We start from the raw sequence: 8,535 nt of genomic DNA, 5'->3' as shown, positions 1-8,535 counted from the left end.
GGCTTATAAAGCCTAGACGTGGCGGAGTCCGGGTCGCCCACGGCGGCCCAAGTCGGTTTGACTTTTTTTTAAATAATTCCGAGAAAGCTCCCAAAGAAAAGCTCGTGTCATTATGGTCTTCTACTCTTGACCCCCAAAGTAAAGAAAAGAAATAAAACTATTTACATGGGAAAGATCCCAACAAGCAAAAGAAGAACAAGAAATATTTTTGGGTTTTCTTTTTAATGACTACTACAAGCATGGAAATTAAACTAACTAATTTTTTCTGGTTTTCTTAAGGTTTATCAAACACACAAGAAGAAAGCTAGAAAAATAAATTAAACTAGCATGGAATATACAATGAAAGAGTATGAGCACCGACAACTAGAATAGTGTGTGAACATGAATGTAAAGTCGGTGAGAAATACGTACTCCCTCCAAGCTTAGGCTTTTGGCCTAAGTTGGTCTAATGCCAAGGATAGCCTAGCTGACATCTGAAGTTATAACTGGGGTCGTACTAAGATGCAGCAGCCAATGCCTCCTGAGCTGCAGTATGTTGGTGAGCTGCCTCCGCTCTCTTCTCTTGTTCGGTAACCTCCTCCCTGGTGACAACATATCTTCGTTTTGCCTCGTAATCAAAAAGGGAAGGAGCAGGGAGAGTAACATGGATAGCGTGAAGTCTGTCAAAGATTAGTCGATACTGGAGGAATTGTTCATTCCTCAAAATAAAACGATGGCTGACCATCGCGTCATAATCTAAATAAGCGGGAGGCAACTCCATATCACCCTCACGTGGAGGTATACCAAGATAATTAGCAACATGGGTCGCATAAATCCCTCCAAATAAATCTCCAACTAAACCATTATTATACAACCTACGTGCAACAATCGCTCCCAAGTTGTAATCTTTATTACCTAATACAGCACTCTTAAGAACACAAAGATCAGGGACACACATGTGACATGCTTCATCTTTACCATTAATGCATCTACCAGTGAAGAGAGCAAAATAATGTATAGCAGGAAAATGAATGCTCCCTATGGTAGCTTGTGCTATATCTCTAGATTCTCCCACAGTGATACTAGCAAGAAAGTCTTTATATTCAGATTTGTGGGGTTCATTAACATTGCCCCGCTGTGGGAGTTTGCAAGCAGTTGTAAAATCTTCTAGGTCCATGGTATAAGATTGATCATAAATATCAAACAGGACATTCTGAGAATTACGCGAAGATGTAAATTTAAATCTTCTCATGAATGAATCAGACAATTGGTAGTACTGAGGACACTTATCTTGCATGAAGTCCACAAGATCGGCATTATGCACATATGGGTCAAATTCATCCTTGATGCCTGCATTGACCATAAACTCTTCCGACGGCCATTCACAAGACCAAACCTCAACTTCCCATGGTGGTTCATTGTCTTGCTCACGCATAGCATGCTTGGGCCCTCTCTTTGTTGAGGACCCACCTTGGTACATTTTCCTGGACATATTTCTTCCTTTGAAAAATTTCTGAATTTTTTAGTAACTTCGAAATAAAAGTGAATCAAACTGAACAAGATTGATAGCAACTACTCCCACAAGTTCCTAGAGCCTATATCATGCATTAGAATTACTTGGGACCTCATAAATTTGACATGCAAGCTCAAGAACAGGGTCACCTAGGCGGTGATGTCTACTACGTAACCTTCTCCTTGTAGACGTTGTTGGACCTGCAAGTGCACAGGTTTGTAGGACAGTAGCAAATTTCCCTCAAGTGGATGACCTAAGGTTTATCAATCCGTAGGAGGCGTAGGATGAAGAAGGTATCACTCAAACAACCCTGCAACCAAATAACAAAGAGTCTCTTGTGTCCCCAACACACCCAATACAATGGTAAATTGTATAGGTGCAATAGTTCGGCGAAGAGATGGAGATACAAGTGCAAAAATAGATAGTAGATATAGGTTTTTGTAATCTGAAATAATAAAAACAGCAAGGTAGCAAGCGGTAAAAGTGAGCGTAAATAGTATTGCAATGGTAGGAAACAAGGCCTAGGGTTCATACTTTCACTAGTGCAAGTTCTCTCAACAATAATAACATAGATAGATCATATAACAAGCCCTCAACATGCAACAAAGAGTCACTCCAAAGCCACTAATAGCGTAGAACAAACGTAGAGATTATGGTAGGGTACGAAACCACCTCAAAGTTATTCATTCGGATCGATCTATAAAAGTGTTCGTACTAGAATAACACCTTAAGACACAAATCAACCAAAAACCTAATGTCACCTAGATACTCCATTGTCACCTCAAGTATCCGTGGGCATGATTATACGATATGCATCACACAATCTCAGATTCATCCAACCAACACAGAGTACTTCAAAGAGTGCCCCAAAGTTTCTATCGGAGAGTCAAGAACGTGTGCCAACCCCTATGCATAGGCTCCCAATGTCACGAAACCCGAAAGTTGATCACCAAAACATACATCAAGTGGCACATGATATCCCATTGTCACCACAGATAATCACGGCAAGACATACATCAAGTGTTCTCATAAAAGACTCAATCCGATAAGATAACTTCAAAGGGGAAACTCAATTTATCACAAGAGAGTAGAGGGGGAGAAACATCATAAGATCCAACTAAAATAGCAAAGCTCGGGATACATCAAGATCGTGCCTTAGAGGCAACACGAGAGAGAACACGAGAGAGAGAGAGAGAGAGATCAAACACATAGCTACTGGTACATACCCTCAGCCCCGAGGGTGAACTACTCCCTCCTTGTCATGGATAGCGCCGGGATGATGAAGATGGCCACCGGTGATGGGATCCCCCTCCGGCATGGTGCCGGAACAAGGTCACGATTGGTTTTTGGTGGCTACAGAGGCTTGCGGCGGCGGAACTCCCGATCTATCTTCTGTTCTGGAAGTTTTAGGGTACGTAGGTATATATGGGTGCAGGGGGTATGTCGGTGGACCTCCGGGATGCTCACGAGGTAGGGGGGCACGCCCCCACCCTCGTGGGAAGCCCGGGACTCCCCTGACGTGCACTCCAAGCCCATCAGGTTGCTTTCCTTCCAAAAATAACTTCTCCAGTTGATTTCGTTCCATTTTGACTCCGTCTGATTCCTTTTCCTCGAAACACTGAAATAGGCATAAAACAGCAAATCTGGGCTGGGCCTCCGGTTAATAGGTTAGTCCCAAAAATAATATAAAAGTGGATAATAAAGCCCAATATTGCCTAAGACAGTAGATAAAGTAGCATGGAGCAATCAAAAATTATAGATACGTTGGAGACGTATCAAGCATCCCCAAGCTTAATTCCTGCTCGTCCTCGAGTAGGTAAATGATAAAAAAGAATTTTTGATGCGGAGTGATACTTTTGCATAATTTCAATGTAAATCTTCTTAATTGTGATATGAATATTCAGATCCGAAAGATTCAAGACAAAAGTTAATATTGACACAAAAATAATAATACTTCAAGCATACTAATCAAAGCAATCATGTCTTCTCAAAATAACATGGCAAAAAAAAGTTCATCCCTACAAAATCATATAGTTAGGCTATGCTTCATTTTCGTCACACAAAGATGTTCCCAACTTCTATACCCCCGATGAAAAGCCAAGCAATTGTTTCATACTCAAATAATATCAAACTTTTTCAACCTTCACGCAATATATGAGCGCGAGCCATGGATATAGCACTATGGGTGGGATAGAATATGATGATGGGGATTGTGTGGAGAAGATAAAAAAGGAGAAAGTCTCACATTAACGAGGATAATCAACGGGCTATGGAGATGCCCATTAATTGATGTCAACATGAGGAGTAGGGATTGCCATGCAATGGATGCACTAGAGCTATGAATGGTCAACAAAAGAAAACTAGTGGGTGTGCATCCAACTTGCTTGCTCATAAAGACCTAGGGCATTTGAGGAAGCCCATCGTAGGAATATACAAGCCAAGTTCTATAATGAAAAATTCCCACTAGTATAAAAAAGACAACTTATGAGACTCACTACATGAAGAACAAGGTGCTACTTCGAAGCACAAGATATGAGACTCACTACATGAGTAACAAGGTGCTACTTTGAAGCACAAGTGTGGAAAAAGAGATGGTAGCATTGCCCCCTTTTTTATCTTTTTTTTTCTTTTTTTTGGGCCCTTCTTTTTTTTCTTTTGGCCTTTTTCTTTTTTTTTCTTTTTGGGCAATGCTCTAATAATGATGATCATCACACTTCTATTGATTACAACATAAGGATTACAACTCGAAACTAGAACAAGATATGACTCTATATGAATGCCTCCGGCGGTGTACCAGGATGGTGCAATGAGTCAAGAGTGACATGTATGAAAAATAATGCATTGGCTTTGCCACAAATACGATGTCAACTACATGATCATGCAATGGCAATATGACAAAAGTAATGTATGTCATGAATATGATGATGGAAGTTGCATGGCAATATATCTCGGAATGGCTGTGGAAATGCCATGATAGGTAGGTATGGTGGCTGTTTTGAGGAAGATAAAAGGAGGTTTATGTGTGATAGAGTGTATCGTATCACGGGGTTTGGATGCACCGGCAAAGTTTGCACCAACTCTCAAGGTGAGAGAGGGCAATGCACGGTACCGAAGAGGATAGCAATGGCGGAAAGGTGAGAGTGCGTATAATCCATGGACTCAAGATTAGAAAAATAACTCATATACTTATTGCAAAAATTTAGAAGTCATAAAAAATCAAGTACAACGTGTCGTGGGAACGATTCCGACAATAAGAGAGGGGTAGGATAACGGAGCATGATCTATCGAGATGCAAATGGGTGACACGGTGATTTTAGCAAGTTCGGGCCTCTCACGGTGGAGATAACAACCCTACGTCTCGTGCTCCGGAGAGGCTTTGTTTTATCTGAGTATATATCCGGAGATTACAATGTGTGTGTGAGAGAGAGGAACGGATCCCCATGCCCGAGCTAAGTCCTGAGACTAATGGTGAAAAGAGAGAGAGGTGGAAGAAGAGCCCCCCAGTCTAGTGGTGGGGGTGGCTTATATAGAGTGCGCCACCCCCTCACCTCCTATGTTACAAAGTGGAGCATCAATGCCATAATGCCTGCCCACAACAAAACCGTCCTGCTGACTATTGGTCTTCGCATATCCGAGTGAGTTACATGGCCGAGTGGAATGAGCTCGTCGAGTGGAGTGTCGTGCTCCGAGTGGTTGTTGCCGTCCGAGTGTCTTTCAAGTTGCAGTACATCTGGACGGGGATCTGGCCCAGGGGCCCAGTAGAAAGTGTACGGTGTCCATGGGTAGGGTCTTTAGGTCAGGCCTGTTACCCTACCCCTAATACATGTCCTCGTCATTAGCCCCCGAATCGGTCAAGGTTGAGCGGGTCGAGTCGAGGTGTATTCCCAGATGAGTCGAGTGCTACGGAGGCACTTATGAACTTCCTCTGGTCACCTGACGGTCTTATCTCTGCGTGTTGCCTTGACGGATTCCAGACTGCATGGTGTCCGAGTGAAATGAGCTCAAATAGGTCCGCGGAGGAGCGTTGAACTCACCTTATAGCAATTTTTTGGAGTGATTTGGAGCTGGTCCTACATCGAGTAACTGATTACTCAGAATTTCTTCACGCCTGGAACGTGTCTTTTTTTGTTGTTGTTTGGCCGTCACTCGGGCCGGGCGGACCGTTCCGAGTGGATACCATTGCAGTGGGGGCACGTTGAGTGCACCCACTGGGTGTAGTCCCCGAGACTGCCGTCGACTGCTGGCAGTCGGCGGGAGTCTTAGAGCCTATCTTTTTGTTGTTGTTTATCACTCGGACTGGTCAGGCCGTACCGAGTGGAGATTACTCCAGTGGGGGCACGCTGAGTGCACCCACTGGGTGTAGTCCCCGAGACCGCCGTCGACTGCGGGCAGTCGGCGGGGGTATGAGAGAACTAAAACTCTTCTTAGCTGGTACTGATCGAACTTGTTCTTCTCTGACTCGGAGGTCGAGTAATTCTGGAGATGGGTTTGCATCGAGCAAAATGTTTCTTTCTGAGTTCTCTTCCAGTGGGGGCACGCTGAGTGCACCCACTGGGTGTAGTCCTCGAGCCTCTGTCGGACTAGATGAGTCTGGCAGAGGGTTTAAGTCTCTCTGTAAACCTCCATGCAGTTGGCACGGTAAATATCTTTGTCTGGAATTGAATCAATCAGATGGATGCGTAATAAGGTGGTTGTACGAACGATGTTCGACGAGTAAGGTCGCCTGTACGATTCAGCGATGGCGCTTAATTTTTACCCTTTTGCATGAAAGGGGTATTTATCCAAGTGGACGTGCTTCCCGACTGATCGGGGCATGTTGACTGCAAGGAAAAACTTGGTGGCACTTGTATGTCTCCTGGAGGAGATAGACTAGTGGTCAGACATGGACGTGCCATGAAACCCGAGTGACGAGGCTAGTGTGTGGACTGAGTTTCCAAAGAGAGGCCACTCATTATCCCGGGGGAAAACCAACACATGCCATCTCTGAGTCCAAGTTTGTGAAACTAACATCTTGGAGCCTAGGATAGGGCCAAGTGTATCCGTAGAGGAGCGTTGTTTTCACCCTTTTGCAGTCCTGAAGATGACTTTAGGTAATGATTTGGGCGATCGTCCGAGTGGACAGTACTACCCTTATAGATTTTTGGCAGACCGAGCAAGTATGATCAGAAAGATATTCCTGATGCGATCAATGGGTTGATTGAATGGGCATAACCCTTGAGGGCAGCATGGCCAACAGGTGTGCGTAGCCCTCGACTGATGCTCAAAAGAGGTAAGCTTGCTATAGAGCGTGATATGAGGTTTGATCATATGAGTAACTTAGTCATTCCCGTGCTGGGGGTGTAGAGGTGAAGACATGTCCAACTGATGGTGACGCGCGAGGCGGCCGAGGGGAAATGATGTGTACAACCAAGTGATGACGTGCGGGGTGGCCGAGTGGTGAAGACGTGCACAACAGAGTGGCGACGCGCGGAGTGGCCGAGTGGTGAAGACATGCCCAACTGAGTGGAAATGCGTGGGGCGACCGAGTCATGATGTGCGAGGTGGACGAACAATGAAGACGTGCATAACTGAGTGGAAATGCGTGGGGTGACCGAGTGGTGAAGACGTGCCCAACCGAGTGGCGACGCGCGGGGCGACCGAGTCATGATGTGCACAACTGAGTGGCAACGCGCGAAGTGGCCGAGTGAAGGACTACGTGTCCAGCCAAGTGGTGATGTGCGGGATGGTCGAGTGACAGATTGCATGTCCAGCCAAGTGGCTGAAATGGTCTTCGAAGGAGTTAGCCTGATGCTTTCGAAAATGTTGTAGCGATGAGTTTGGTGTAGTGTGGTTGCGACGCAACAAGACCGGCGTGACAACTGAGTCTGAGTAGGAATGAAGATGGCGTGCAGAGTGTCTGGGTGATTATAAAACTTGTCAAAGTGGCGGATCGAATGCACTTGTTGAAGTGAAGGATCTGACTGGTGATGAAGTACTCGACCACTCAGGAGAGTGTCATTCCAAATGAGATGCAGCTCCCGAGTGCGGCGTAGCCCCCGAGCATACTACAGTCTTCGACAACGGACATGTCGGAATACGAGAAATATAGTTTTGAATGGATGATTTGCAATTCATCGAGTCGGACTCGGGTAAAGATGAGGAAAAGCTTCCGAGTGATGCTCAAAAGAGGCAAACTCGCAAAAGAGTGAAGTGTGAAGTTTAATTATAAAAGGGACTTATCTGTCTCATGCCTGACGAGGTCTATATCATTGATAAATGAAGAGGATTCCACAGAGGGGTTGGCTGGATGTGTTTGAAGTTAACACAGCGACAAGGTCGATGTTGTGGTACGCTGGGATCGGTATGGTGACCGAGTCCAAGCAGCGATGAATTTGGTGCATAGGGCTGTCGAGTGATCGAGTAACTTCTGTAAAAAAGGCACAAGCCAACGAAATAATTTCTCGAGGAAATTCGATGTGTGCCGAAATAAATTGTGTGAATAACACCCATAGACACCCACTGGGAGTGGAAGGGGCTTGCTGGTTAACCAGCAAGAGTCTGAAAGAGGGAAGGATCCATTCGAACTCGTCGAAGTGCTGGCTCAAATAAAATGGAAGTGTAGTATTTCGACTGAGTTGCAGCCCCGGAGGACCGATGCAAACTTGAAATAAAGAACACATGGTGTTCGTGAATGATGTATGCGAAAAAATGGAAGTTGGACTTGGGAGTCACATAACCAGTACTAAGCAAGTATGTGAAAATAAGCAACCGAGCGTAGAGGTACACTCGGTGGCGTGGCCTCCGAGTGAACGTGATGTGTGAATTATGGAATACTCAGGAAGACGAAAATAACAGAATGTAAAATGACTTAGTTGTCTGAAGGCACGCGGGGCGGTCGAGTGGTGATGAGGTGACCAACCGAGTGGCGACGCGCGGGGCGGCCAAGTGGTGATGAGGTGACCAACCGAGTGGCGACGCACGGGGCGGCCGAATGGTGATGAGGTGACCAACCGATGGCGACGCGCGGGGTGGCCGAGTGGTCATGAGGTGACCAAGCGATGGCG

The sequence above is a fragment of the Triticum dicoccoides genome, chromosome 1B, assembly GCF_002162155.2.
Source record: "Triticum dicoccoides isolate Atlit2015 ecotype Zavitan chromosome 1B, WEW_v2.0, whole genome shotgun sequence".
NCBI lineage: Eukaryota > Viridiplantae > Streptophyta > Magnoliopsida > Poales > Poaceae > Triticum > Triticum dicoccoides.
Note: the sequence above shows the minus strand (reverse complement) of the source record.